This window comes from Protopterus annectens, chromosome 8.part0, assembly GCF_019279795.1.
Source record: "Protopterus annectens isolate FY-2018-M chromosome 8.part0, PAN1.0, whole genome shotgun sequence".
NCBI classification, from domain to species: domain Eukaryota; kingdom Metazoa; phylum Chordata; order Ceratodontiformes; family Protopteridae; genus Protopterus; species Protopterus annectens.
In genome coordinates this window covers 220098651-220114418 of record NC_056741.1, presented here as the reverse complement: position 1 = coordinate 220114418, position 15768 = coordinate 220098651, and positions in this window count along the sequence as shown.

The following is a 15768-nucleotide window of genomic DNA, read 5'->3' as shown; positions in this document are numbered from 1 at the left end:
GATAATAGAGGAGTACGCATTAACATGCCACTTTGGCGGGCTTTTCTGGCTGTAGAGAACTCAGCACAGCTCCTCGGGGTATCCAGCAGAGTTCCTAGAGCAGCAGAGACCAGAAAAAGCAACTTTCCAGATTTTAAGTATTTTTTCTTGCATTTTTCGACCATTTGTGTTATTTGACGACTGTTTCTGTCTATTTTATAGTGGTATTACCTGTTTTTCCTGTTTTTATAAGCTTTAATTGTTGGTTGCACTTCTTAGTTTAAGTTTGCTTAAAAGTTAAACTACAGGCTAATACACTCAAGTGTACTAGCTTTTGACAGCATTTAATCGAAAAGCAAAGCATTTATTGTGTTTTCTGTTCTGTCTGTGAACAAAATTAAAAAAAAACAAAAAAATATTCTTGTTCTCCTAACTTTCCTGGCTAGTTGTTCCAGTGATCCGGTTTTGCTGATCCCTGGGCTTTGTCTTGGTTCCTGTACTTCTCCATTTTCTTTGTTTGGTCAGGGGGAAGCTTCTTTACTCACCAGTGGGAGTGGGGAGTACTGAGCTGCCTGTTTGTCCTCAGAGGAGTGGTTTAAGACAGTAACTTGTAATTCATTGGCCATTTTGGGTAATTTCCTGCCTTTTCCAGCCCCCTGCTATAAAGCACGCTTTGGCGGGCTTTTCTGGCTGTAGAGAACTCAGCACAGCTCCTCGTGGTATCCAGCACAGTTCCTAGAGCAGCAGAGACCAGAAAAAGCAACTTTCCAGATTTTAAGTATTTTTTCTTGCATTTTTCGACCATTTGTGTTATTCGACGACTGTTTCTGTCTATTTTATAGTGGTATTACCTGTTTTTCCTGTTTTATAAGCTTTAATTGTTGGTTGCACTTCTTAGTTTAAGTTTGCTTAAAAGTTAAACTACAGGCTAATACACTCAAGTGTACTAGCTTTTGATAGCATTTAATCGAAAAGCAAAGCATTTATTGTGTTTTCTGTTCTGTCTGTGAAAAAAATTAAAAAAAAAACAAAAAAATATTCTTGTTCTCCTAACTTTCCTGGCTAGTTGTTCCAGTGATCAGGTTTTGCTGATCCCTGGGCTTTGTCTTGGTTCCTGTACTTCTCCATTTTCTTTGTTTGGTCAGGGGGAAGTTTCTTTACTCACCAGTGGGAGTGGGGAGTACTGAGCTGCCTGTTTGTCCTCAGAGGAGTGGTTTAAGACAGTAACTTGTAATTCATTGGCCATTTTGGGTCATTCCTGCCTTTTCCAGCCCCCTGCTATAAAGCACGCTTTAGCGTGCTTTAGCGCGGAGTTGCCACTAGAGCAGCATCAGGCTGCGCCGGTTTAACAAGGTTAAACTTTTTCTGGCTCCATAAAGTCTGTTCTTCATTTTTTCCCTTAGAACTGCTCTACTAGTAACCTAAACAGTATATCCCTTAACTAAAAAGTGCAGCACTTGTTCCTAAAAGTTTTTTTTTCAAAAAAAAAAGCTCAGCACTTGTCTTAAAAGCATCTTCCTTGCAGGTAAGCACTTCTATATTATACAAAGTCCCTCACTTGCGAAACCCCCCCCCAGGAGTACCGACTTCCTTATTAAGTCCTCTCTTATTCAGTCTCATACCTAACTCCTTAATTTTTCTAGCATGTCGAAGGGCCAGATGCTGGCGTCCTCTCCTGCCCAGTTGGTGAATCTGGGAATATTGAGGCAATGTTACAATTGCCTCATGTACACAGACAACCCTCTCCTCCTCCCACATAACACAAATACTTGCGAGAGATGCAGCTATTTAGCCAAACTGGAGGCTGAGCTCTCTCAACTCAGGACTGGCAAGACCAGACAGGAGGAGAAGGCAACTACACACACCACAAAACCAGCCTCACATAATGCTACCACACCACTGAATCAAGCACATAAACAAACAAAGACCTACTCGGAGGCTCTGAGTAATAATTTACTTAAACAGCAGAGGCCTCCAAAGCAGACACCCAAGCAACTGCTACCTCAAGACACCACACAAGCAACACATAAACCACAAAATCACTGTGCAAAGCAGTCACAGCCCTTAAGGCCAAATACAACACCAAACATACTTGTCATAGGTGACTCCATAGTCAGACACACTGACGTCCCACTCACCAGGCTGAACAAGGAGAGGGTCACAGTAAGCTGCCTATCGGGCGCTAGAATCCGCCACATAACACAAGCACTCTGGTCACTCTACGGCAAGTACAAATATGACACAGTCATTGTCCATGCTGGTGTGAACGACCTGAGGCACCTCCCTGGACTACATGAAAAGAGACATAGAGGAGCTCTCTGATTATGTAGCCCAGGCAGGTATGACCCTGACCCTGAGCAGTACCCTTCCTTCACCAAGAATGATGCCACAATATAGAGACAAGATGATCAGCTTTAACAATTGGCTTAATTTCTGGTGTCATTCAAAGGGGATCCAGTGTCTGTCTGCCTGGGATGACATGCTTGACAAGCCACGCTGCTCGCGTTTACGGCTTGCACCTGTCACCCCTGGGATTCCAGATATTGGCTAAGGCTCTTGCCACCCCCATAGTGCCTTTTTTAGGCAAGGCTCAAATTCTAAACCTACCACCCTAGAAAACAAAAATGAGAAGAAACTGAGGGTAATGCTGCTCCATGCCAGAAGTCTAAATTTCAAAATGCACGCACTCGAGGCCCTTCTCAGTATGGAGAACATTGATGTCTGTGCTGTAACTGAAACCTGGTTCAAGGATCCTGAGAGCACCCCGGCACTATCAGGTTTCACCTCATATCATGCGTTCCGGCCCCAAAACCTGGACCACACCACAAAAGGATGGGGTGTATCCATATTCATAAAGGATACCCACACCTCCAGGCTGGTGGCAACGCACGAAGCTTCGGAAACCATCCAGGTGCAACTAACCATAGGCAAAACTGCTCTACAATTTGTAGCATGCTACAGGCCACCCTCCCAAACTCAGGAACCCCACACAGCCTTCTTGAAGACACTGGAGGGTATAAATGTATCTCCAAACACCATCATATTGGGTGACTTCAACTACCCGAATATAGACTGGGAACATTACTCAAGCCCTAACTTTCTAGCACAACGGTTCCTGGAGTTCATAAATTCAAATGCCATGGAACAACTAGTCACTGTTCCCATGAGAGGCGAAAATATACTAGATCTCATTATCACAAACATGGGGACAAAATGCTCTACACCGGAAGTATATCCCTCATTGGTGAGATCTGATCATAAACTAATCTCACTGGAAATCCACATCCCGCCCCCACCCCAAACAAAAAAGACCACAGTGAAGAACTTCTCTAAAGCAAACTTCACACTACTCAAGACTGGTGTGGTATCCTTCAAGGCCCCTGAGCCAGTGGAAACCACAACCCAAGCTGCGGAAGCCCTTACAAATGCCTTCTATGAACACCTCCAGGACTGCATGGACCAGGCAATCCCAAATAAAACCAAGACTCTTTCCACCAAGGGCAAACGTCCAGTCTGGTGGACCCCAGCCATTAACAAACTTTACAATAAGAGGAGAAAGCTTTTACATGATAGAATAAAATCCATAAAAGCGAAGTCACCCCTGATCAGTATTAGTAAAAAAATATGAGCACTCATAAAATCAACTAAGGCCAATTTTGAGAGAAAAATTGCCATGGATTCAAAAGACAATCATAAGGCCTTTTTCAGCTATGTTAGGAACCTGGGTGGAAACTCCCAGATATGCTCAGAATTATTCCAAAATGATAGAAAAATCACTGAACCCACAGACATTGCCAACATACTGGCAGACAGGTTCAGTGCAAATTTCACCCCCCTCTCCCTCCCTAAAGGAGAGATAACTATCCCAGCAGAGTGTAGCCTCCCAGACATCTCAAATGCACAGTTGAAAGCTGCTCTCTCTAAAGCTAAAAACACAGCATCAATGGGACCGGATGGTGTCCCCGGCTGTGTGCTACACGAGCTTAATGAGGAACTAAACCCGCACATAAGACAGCTGTTTAATCTCAGCCTTACCACAGGAAACGTGCCCAAGGAGTGGCGTACGGCAACTTTGGTCCCACTCCACAAAGGCGGTGCCTCTACGGACCCTGGTAATTACCGCCCCATAAGCTTAACAAGTCTAGTCTGCAAAGCTATGGAGAGGATCATAATGGAGCTCATAAACAAAGATATAGGGGACTTGCAGACATTGGACCCGACCCAGTTTGGCTTCGTCAAGGGCAGATCATGCCTTTTGAACTTGGTCAACTTCTTCAAAACAGTCACCAAGGCCATTGATTAGGGAAAGGCAGTCCATACAGCCTACCTTGACCTTGCAAAGGCTTTCGACACAATACCCCACTCGGGTATTGTAGAAAAACTTACCAGCTTAAATGTAAACCCATATGTCACAAGATGGGTTGCAAACTGGCTTAAGGACAGAACCCACAGGGTTAGAGTTGCTGGCGCTATGTCAGACTCCAAGCCAGTCACAAGGGGTGTCCCACAGGGCTCGGTCCTTGGCCCCCTATTGTTTGGCATCTACTTCTCAGAAGTACAGGCCAACATGGGAGGACTTTGGCTGACAAAGTTTGCAGACGACTACAAACTGGGCGCCATAGTGGAAAGTGCATCGGACACGGATATCCTTCAGAGGGGACTCACGGAAACAGATAGCTGGTGCCAGAGCCATGGCCTGAAGTTAAATGCCAAAAAATGTATAGTCATACCCTTCGGTAAAAACAAGGTAACCCCAAGCTACCATATAGGTGGCAATCAGCTAAGCACAGAAGAGGTTATCAGGGACCTGGGGACCCAGGTTGACAGTGGCCTTTCTTTTGACACTCACATTGCTAAAGTGGTTAGAAAGACCTTCTACATTGCCCACCTGATCATGAAGGGATTCACATCCAGATCTAGTGAGGTCATTGTTCCCCTGTACTCTTCACTTATCAGACCAATGATTGAGTACAATGTCCCATTCGGGATGTATCTCACCCGACATCTGCAGCAATTGGAGAGACCCCAAAAGTTCCTCACCAAAAGGATAAAGGGACTCCAAAATCTGTCATATGCTGCCAGATTGAAGAAACTCCAGCTCTATTCAGTCGCATACCATCTGCTCAGAGGTGACATGTGCCTGACATACAAGGCCATGTCCAACCCGGAATTAATGGACATGCTCCACCTCAAAAAATCCAAATCCACCAGAACCATTAGAGCAAGTGACTTAAACCTTAGCACGGATATAAATAGGACGTGCTGGAGGGATAGATTTATCACTCAGAGACTCCCTATGCTGTGGAATAAAATCCCGGTCCATGTTAGGCAGAGCACCTTGCTGGCTCTGTTCAAGAGAAATCTTGACCTGTGGATGGGAGCTCGTAAGTTTACCCCGGGAATCATCTCTGGGTCACTGCTGGACAGAGGCACAACAAAGTAATGGGCGCAGTATTTTTTCATATAAGGGGTGGCGTAAGCCACAAAACCTTGGGCTAGGCTTATAAATGCCTTAGGGCAGATAGCCTAGTATAAACCTATGAACCTATGAACCTATTACGCACTATACATATTACTGGGAGGTTTCCTTTCCACAGGTATATTTGTAGGATGGTGACATCATCAGACTTGACAAAAATAAGTATACCACTTGAAAGTTGTACTACTAGTCTACAAAAAAGTTGCTCCTCTCCAGCATCATTACACGCAGTTGTCAAGTGCAGGATTCAAACCCCTACCTAACTACTCCATGATATTAGAGACGTATTCATTAACACATTGTGCTATACACATTACTGGGAAGCCTTTTTTCCACAGGTGTATTTGTAGGATGGTGACATCATCGGACTTGACAATGATTAGTATACCACTTTTAAGGTGTTTTGCTACTCTCCAAAAAGGTTGCTCCTTCCCAAGGAGACCACACACAAACACTTGTCAAGTACAGGATTCAAACCCCTACCTAATTACTTTATAATACAGAAGTACACATTTACACGACATGTTATGCACATTACTGTGAGTTCTCCTTTCCACAGGTATATTTGTAGGATGGTGACATCATCAGACTATACAATGTGGGTTACATTAGGTGACATTAGATGGGCTACATAGGAGGAATGTCTGAACACTTTGGCCATGTGACCATCAAAGGGGAGTTTGCTATCTACCTGTGTCCCCAGGGCCATAATGACTTTCTCCATACATACTGGATTACCACCTATGTGGTAATTTTTGTGCACATTGCTTTACCCAAAGGGGATGACTATGCATTCACTGGCATTCAGCTTGAGGGCACTGTTTTGACACCAGGTATCAGTCTCTGTAAGACACTTCTGGAGGATGTCTGTGTCAGCCGTAGAGTTGATTATGGACCACAGTTAGCAGTCATCTGCAAACCCGTTCAGCCATACAACTTCCGTGCTTGCCTGTACCTCTGAGCAGTATCTACTGAACAGGTGGGGTCCCAGGACCAAGACCTGTGGGATGTCATTTGTGACTGGCTTAGAGTCGGACATAGCACCCGCAACTCTGAACATGTGTGTTTGATCTATGAGCCACTTGGCCACCCATCCTGTGACATAGCTGTTAATGTTCAAGCTGGTATGCTTGTCCATGATGACAGAGTGGGGAATGGTGTAGAAAGTCCTTAGTGAGGTCCAGGTGGGCTGCGTGGACTACTTTCACCTCCATCTATGTCCTTGGTAACTGTTTCAAATAAGTCAACTAGGTGTAGGAGATAGGATCTGCCTTTAACAAGGTGGAGATGTGTAGAGTCCAGTGTCTGCAGGTCTCCAATGTCTCTGTTTATGGGTTCCATAACAATTTGCTCAATAGCTTTGTAGACCAGGCTGAGTAGACATATAGGGCAATGGTTTCCAGGTTCTGTTGTGGCTCCCCCTTTGTGGAGCTGGATGACTGTTAATGTATGCCATTCTTTGGGTACATAGCGTGTGGTACGCTTGAGTCTGGACAGTGGATGTAGGTGAGGGTGTAGTTCCATTTGGGCCTAGTGTAAGATGCAGCCCGGGACATCATCCAGTCCCATTGATGCTGTGTTCTTAGCTTTGGAGAGGGCTGTCTTTACCTGCATGTCCATGATGTCTGGGGCTCAGCATCCTTCTGTGATGGGCACAGGGCCATTTGGGGTGATGGGGTGAGTTTACACTGAACTTGTCCCCCTGGATGTGGGCAATGAAAGTTGTTTCAGTGTATTTCTTTCCTTTTTCAGTAGCTGACAGCATATTTGGAAGTTGACACCTACATGTCTGGTATAGCTACTGAAGGCTTGTGGTTGTTATTCTTACATTCCTTGGCTATTTGTCTTTAGAAACAGTCCTTGGATTATTTTCTGAGTGATCATTGTTTCTTCCTAATAATCAGTGATGCCTTTCCTTTAGTGAAGTTGGCTCTATCATGTGTTAGTTTCCTCCTTCTGTTGTCTAGCTTATTTATGGGCAACAACCACCTGATTGTTGTCTTATTTTTGGAGGAGTGCATCTTAGATTTCTTTGTGTTGTCTCGTTCCATGCATCCCCATAGATGCTTTTAGGATGCACTTGTAAATAATTCTGCAGATTGTATACCATTATCCTATAGCAAGAGGTCTTTGGAACATTCCACTTTGGTCTTGGGAAGTGTGCAGTTTGCTTTTGAATATGCCTTCACAGTGGTTTCATTGACTGGGTGGGGGTGGGGGGGGGATGTGGATGTCCAGTGTTATTACTATGATCTGATATTACCAGCGAGCGGTTTATCCCTGTTGTGGAACACTGGTACCCCATGTTGGTGATGATAATGTCCAGTATGTTGTCACCTGTAGTGGGCATGGTGACCAGCTGTTCCAGGGTGATAGAGTTTTTAAACTCTAGGAAACATTGGCTAAAGGATGTTGTACACGAGTAATTCTCCCATTCAGTGTTTGGGTAGTTGTAATCTCCTCATATAATGATGTTTGACAGGACCTTTGTATTTTCCACTGTTCTCAGGAATAATGAGTGAGGTTCCTGAGACAAGGTACGTGATCTGTAGCAGACTACAATCTGATGACCAGCTTTGCCCAATGTTAGTTGCACTTGCATGGTCTCCAAGGCCGCATGCAGTGCCACTAACCTGAAGGTGTGGGTATCCATAAGGTAAATGGGTACACCCCTTCCTTTTGTATTTCACTCGTGGTTTTGGGTCCAAAGGTCAGAGGGATTGTGAGTGTTTTATGTGGAGCATGTCCAACAGCTCTGTGTTTGACATAGCTTTGTATGTTAGGCAGTGAACACATCTGAGTAGGCGATATGCAAGGGAGTACGGATGGAGCATTTTGAGATGGTCTGTGTATGGCATGTATTTCAGGCCGCTAATGCTCTTTGTGAGGTATTGCTGCAGGCTTTCCAGTTGTTGTGGTTGTCTTGTGAGGTACATAGCAGAAGTGGCGTACTCTATTATAGTTCTAGTGAGTGATGAGTAGAGGGGAACAATGTCCTCTTCTATTCTGCATGAGACACATTTTGTGATGAGGTGTGCCACATAGGAGGGTTTCCTGACTACTGTGGGAATGTGGTTATCACAGTTGTGTCCACTGTCCACCTGTGACCCAAGGTCTCTTGTCACACTTTCAGTGTGAAGTATACTACCACCTATGTTGTAGTTCTTGGCTACAGAGTTTTTAACAAAAGGGATGACAATGCACCTTTTGGCATTGAGCTAGAGCCCATGGCTTTGACAACAGCCATCTGTCTCAGTGAGGCCCTTTTGTAGGATGTCCACATCTTTAGTGTTTACAATTATGGCTCCTAGTTTGCAGTCCTCTGGAAACTTCAGTTGCCACAGACCTTCCATGTTAAATTTTACTTCAGGACGTAGATGCTACACAGCTTGGGATGTTATCTGGTCCCATGGCTGCTGTAATACTGGCTTTGGAGAGTGTTTTTTACCTGTGCAGCCATGATGACAGCAACTTTGCAGTCTTCCATTATAGAGATGTGCTCTTTCATGGGTGAGGGGGGGGTAAAGTTAACACTGATCCTATCTGCCAGGATGTTGGCAATATCAGTTGGGTCTGTATATTTAGTGCCATTGAGCTGTAACTCGGAACAGATCTGAGTGTAGCCATGACATGGACCTGTCTGTTGGGCAGAGATCTCCTGAGTTGACAGTATGCAACAGAGTACAGATCAGGTTACATTCAGTCTTGTTGCATGGGGCAACTATTTGAGGCCAGTAATCCTCTTGTTAAGGTACTTCAGTGGTCTTTCTGGCTGCTGAACATGCCTAGTCAGATTCATTGCAAGTGTGTTGTGGTACTCTCTGACGGGTCTGATGACCACTGAGTAATGGGAACCTCCTTTGACCTACATGCACAGACCTTGGCAGTTTGTGTGAACACATAGCATGGTTTTCTGACCACTTTGTGAATGTGTTTCTGGAAGTAGAGATGACTATCCACATTTGTCCATAGATCCCTTATTATTACATCCATATTTAGCCTAAGTGTGTGAGCATGCCCATGAACTTTCAGTATGTTGCTGCCTGACATTTGCTTTGTTTCATTAAGTGTGTGAGCATGCCCAGTATGACCTTTCAGTGTGATGCTGAATGAAATCCACAACATTTGTTGGAATGTGTGAGCACGCCCAGTATAGGCATTTATACTATATGCGTATGACAAATCAAGTTGTATTTTTACAGCAGGGCTCACCTTTGTGTCATAGATCATCAGGGATTATGCTGTGCCTGCAGGGCTTCCATAAGACACTTTGCATAGACTTATCAACATTTCTACATACAGGGTGGGCAGCTATTCTTTGTACATTTCTACTCGGGGGCACACCTGATTGTTACTGTGGGTGTACATAGAATGAAGGTTTCACCTGACACTTATACACATTTGAATAACAAAAAGCACTCAATAATCCAACCACGTAGAATCAAATAGCAGGGGCCAGTCCACAGCTCGAGCAAGACACTAATTCACTGATTCAAATAAATGTGAAGTAGAATTGTCAGTAAAAAACACAGGTTTATTTCCACGAATAGAATTAAGCCATACAACAATCCATTGGTTAAGCGCTTTCATCTGAATACATCAGATTTCATCAGAACCAAGATCTACACATTCAACTATTCTTTTAAAGTAAATTTTGGCGCCAAAAAAACCTCAGAGAATATGATTTCTTAAAGAAACATTATTCAAAAACTCAATAGGTTAAATCTTAAACTATGATTACAAAGGGCTACTCTATAAATTACTATCTAAAAATTGCTACTATACCAATTATATTACTGAAATATAAATATTATACAAAAATACAAAAGAATTAATATTTCATAATTTCAATATATTTGTAACATGCAAAATACAATATTAAAATCTGTGTTGTGAAATTGTATTAAATATTAAAAAGTTAGATTTAATAAAATGAAATGATTTACCTTACACAAAAAATTGTACATAGAAACACTTGAATAGACCAATAATATGAATCAAATGTAAACCAAAAATGTAATGGACTAAAACTTATCCCCGGTCCAAAATTAAGAAAGGCTTAATACTAATAAAATCATTAAGACCGGGGGAAGTTGTTGCATCATAATATATTTGCCATTCACTTTCTTTATATGCTAGCCAGGTCTTCCAGGTGCCACCATATGCTGATTGTTCCACTTGGTCTATAATCATAAATTTAAAAGTATGGTCCTCGCCCTTATCCAAGGCATGTCTACTTAAAGCATTTTTTGTGTCTTTTCTCTTTATTCTATAAAGGTGTTCATAAATTCTTGTTTTGAATTTTCTCTCTGTCTTGCCTATATAATAGGCAGGACAGATGGAACAGGTGGCAAGATACACTACCCTCTGACTGTTACAGTTCCCTTTAATACTCCAACACTTAGTTTTCATCATATTGTCCAATCTAACCATACTCTCTTCATTAATATTTTTACACTGATTGCAAGAACCGCACTTTTTTGTTAAACTCCTTTTCTTCTTTCCCCTAGCGTAAGAACTAACCTCCAAAAGTTTTTTCAAGTTAAAGGCAGTCTTATAAATACAAATGGGGTTATTCCCTATACTGACCAAAATATTGTCAGATGTATTCAACAATTCCCAATGCCTTTTTACAATTTCCTTCACAAGATTAGTGTATGGACTAAACATAATAATGCAAACAATTTTACAGATGTTAGAATTGTTCTTTTTATTTTCTCCAAATGGTTGTCCCAACAGGGGTTTGTATCTCGTACCCCAGTTCTTTTTAACAAATTTGGCCACATTTTCTACCATTCTTTTTGGATATTTTCTATCCAAAAACATCTGTGAAATGGCATCTATTTCTTTTTCCATACTCTCTTTAGAAGACGACATCCTCGCTGCCCGGATATATTGTCCCTTAAGGACATTCCTAAAAATGTGCTGAGGATGGCAACTACCAAATTCAATGTAGTCGTTAGAGAAGGTAGATTTTCTATATATCTTTGAAGCGAATCCATCAGATGTGGCACTAATAAAAGTATCTAAATAGGCAATGCCTAGTTTGTCCATCTTATATGTAAATCTAAGAAAACTAGTGCTTGAGTTAATATAATCAATAAATCTCATAATATCTTCAGTAGGGCTCCTCCAAATAATAAATAAGTCATCCAAATATCTGGAATAAAGGGAAATATTTTTGAAAAATTCACTAGAAAAAAGAAATTGATTTTCCCATTCGAGCATGACCAGGTTTGCGAAAATGGGGGCACAGGAGGCCCCCATAGCCACTCCCCTGGTCTGCCTAAAATACTCTCCTTCATGTTGGATGTAATTATGCTCAAGGATTAGCCCCATCATGTCCACAATTAGGCTGATTCTATCCCAACTCAGCCCTGAATATTTTTTCAAGCTATTTTCAAAAAATTCCAAACCTATTGTACAAGGAATACAAGAAAATAAATCTTGTACGTCTATTGTAAGAAAAATCATGTGCTCAGACCAAACATCAGACGTAAATTTACTGAGAAATTCCCAGGAATCTTTAACCAAATGTGGGACCATGTTGTAAATATGTTTTGTTCACTGATCTATTGTAACACCCATATTGTAGGTCTTAGAATGAGAACCAGCAATAATGGGTCTAAAATGTGGGGTCTCAATAGATTTATGTATTTTTGGGATTCCAAAGATACAAGCAACTCTTGGAAATTCAGTTCTCAAAAAATTGTAAATCTCATTGGTGATCCGGTTATCCATCAAGTATTCTTCTATTATTAAGACAATCCGATGGTACCCTATATTAATCTGATTCAGAGACACTTCTTCATAATTCCCTGAAGTAAATAAAATATTGTGTATTGCTTTAGTGTTATTCTCTGTGTCAAAAATGATGATACCCCCTCCCTTATCTGGTTTCATTAGTCTAATGTTTTTGTTGTTTACCACATTCTGCAAACATTCCCTCTCCCCTTTTGTTAAATTGTCTTCAAAAGAAGCATTCAAGTTGTTTCTGTTATTTATATTCTTATGTAGCCTATAAATATCCCTACAAACCATTTTTTCAAACAATCCCACTTGGGGGTGGGGATTTGGGATGTATGCATGGGGCAACTATTTGAGGCCAGTAATCCTCTTGTTAAGGTACTTCAGTGGTCTTTCTGGCTGCTGAACATGCCTAGTCAGATTCATTGCAAGTGTGTTGTGGTACTCTCTGACGGGTCTGATGACCACTGAGTAATGGGAACCTCCTTTGACCTACATGCACAGACCTTGGCAGTTTGTGTGAACACATAGCATGGTTTTCTGACCACTTTGTGAATGTGTTTCTGGAAGTAGAGATGACTATCCACATTTGTCCATAGATCCCTTATTATTACATCCATATTTAGCCTAAGTGTGTGAGCATGCCCATGAACTTTCAGTATGTTGCTGCCTGACATTTGCTTTGTTTCATTAAGTGTGTGAGCATGCCCAGTATGACCTTTCAGTGTGATGCTGACTGAAATCCACAACATTTGTTGAAATGTGTGAGCACGCCCATTATAGGCATTTATACTATATGTGTATGACAAATCAAGTTGTATTTTTACAGCAGGGCTCACCTTTGTGTCATAGATCATCAGGGATTATGCTGTGCCTGCAGGGCTTCCATAAGACACTTTGCATAGACTTATCAACATTTCTACATACAGGGTGGGCAGCTATTCTTTGTACATTTCTACTCGGGGGCACACCTGATTGTTACTGTGGGTGTACATAGAATGAAGGTTTCACCTGACACTTATACACATTTGCTATGCCTGCACTGCTATGTACGGTACACCATTTCAGTCTGTACTGTTGCCTATCATACTGCTTGAGGCATACTAGTGTGCTACAGACCCTAGCGTCGAATGTCACGTATATTAGATTGCAACTTCATAGCCTACACAACCCATGTTATACCGCCTGGCCTGATGTTCTCTGTCTGTATAGGCCTGTGGGGGGGGGGGGTTACCCATATGCCTCTTTAGGGGCATGATACAGCATTTCTTTGTGTTTGCATTAGTGTACAATTGTCCTGCTGTGTCAGTGCCACTGCAATGCTATCATGGCTTAGTGGTTCAGTACTGTGACTATAGTACACAGTATCCTGGGTTCTAGCCCCTGTCACTGCGTTTTAGTTTCATGCTGGGCAGACCAGACTGCTTAAGGAACAGTAAAGCAAATATGAGCATGTTTACCTGACTTTGCTCGACTTTGCATGACTTTGCCCGACCTTGCCCAACATTGCTCAACGTTGCCCAACATTGCGCTAGTTAACACGGGCAATTTTGTTTACATATACTAAATATTGGTAAATGCTGCTTGGCACTGCTTTATATTGCTTAAAACATGGCAATCATGCCTCAGGTGGTGCTGCAGGGCTACCTATGTCGGATGCACATACTACACTCCCTATACATGTTTTGAAACAGATAGTGTCAAGTTAGGCATCCCTTTTATTTTATGTGCGAGTCAGAGAGAGGTATCATTTCCAGGATTCCTACTGAGCCAGTGTATGTGCTATGCATTGCCTCTTTGCCAAGGCCAAGGCATACTGGGCACGCCTCCTTCTGCCTACCGGGAGAGGCTCAGGTTGTTCCTCCTCTGAGTCATGCTGTGCCTGTGCAGGCCTTGACAATGATGGGGGGCTGTGTGGCCCTGCCCCATGCTGTTCCTGCTGCAGCTGTTTTCACAGGATCATATTGTGTAGCATGGCACATACCATGACAATTTGGGTACATGTAGTTGGTGAGTACTGCAAGGCTCCACCAGATGTGTCCAGGCACCGTAACCATGAATTGAGCATCCCAAGCACATGCTCGATTACATTTCGTGTTTGTGGGTGTGCCTCATTATGGAGTTCTTGTTCAGGTGTGTGTGCATTTCTGATGGGTGTCATCAGCCACGGCTCCAGTGCGTATCCAGTATCCCCCACTAGGTGACCATCAGGGATGTCCCCATTGGCAAATGTCTGGTACAGCTGCGTCAGATGCCAGATATGGGAATCGTGGTAGCTTCCAGGGAAGCCAGCACACACATTCAGTATTATGCCCTGGGCATCGCACATGACCTGGCAGTTGATGGAGTGGAAGCCCTTGCGGTTGATGTAGGCCCTACCCCGCTCACCGGCTGGTGCTTTGATGTGTATGTGCGTGCAGTCAATTGCACCCACTACCTCAGGGTATTCCGCTATTTGCTGGAAGAGGCGCATATTGCTGGCCAATACCTCACGGGAATTGGGGAAATATACATGATCACCGACATGTGCTGACATGGCATTCAGGAACTGGTACAGTACCCTGGATGCTGATGCCTGTGAAATCCCCATCATATCACTAGTTGGTCTCTGGAAGGTACCTGTTGCTAGGTATGCTTAGGCCAACACATACCTTGGTTTCCACTGGGATGGGTTCCCCTCTGTTGGCTCTGTGTGTGAGGCATGGCCTGCACAGCTCTATAGCACTCCACTATCTCCAGCTCATGTAGCCCCTGGTAGGTTACCCTGGGTCTGTACACTCTTCTCCGTCTCCTCACTGTGGGTTGCTCAGCAGAATTTGTAATGGTACCACCCTCAGCATCTTGCATATGTTGCCTTATAATAGCAATGGCAGCCCCTAACATTTTTTTGTCTCAGTTAAGCTTTTTAAGTTTTCACTTCTCTTTGTAGACTGCAGTGTTGCAGTGTTTCTGAGAAAAACATGGGGGAATGTTGTTTGCAGAGTTTTAAGTGTTGGGCTGGACTGGGCTAGTGTACTGCCTGTGTAATTGGCTGATTCTGTTTGGTTTCACCTGGCAGCTCTGCTAGTTCTCCTTGGTTAACTTCCTACTACTTCTTTTCCTCCCTTTTCCCTTTCTGTTTCCACAAGGGGCAGCGATGCACAAACAAGCTCAAACATGCGTACACACGCACACACAGCCTTACACAGGCTTACACGGGCTTACACAGGCTTAGGCGGGTGCACATGTGTGCACACTGGCTTAGACAGCCTTACACAGGCTTACATGGGCACACACACGTGCACACAGTCTTAGATGGGTTTACAGGCGGGCACATACTCGCACACAGTGTAAGCATCTTTGCAAGAAACATTAGTGATAGCCATGGCGTACACCTTCAGTTTCTGGGTTTCAGTTCAGACAACTGTAGACATGCCTCTTCCAGTCCTGAGTAACTCACAGCAAACACATGCCACTCTGCTCCAATAAGCTTACAGTCTTTGATACACACCCCCTCATGATGTCACCTATCTTCTACTCTGTTACTCCCCTAATCCTACTCTTACACTCTAGGGACAGGGTTC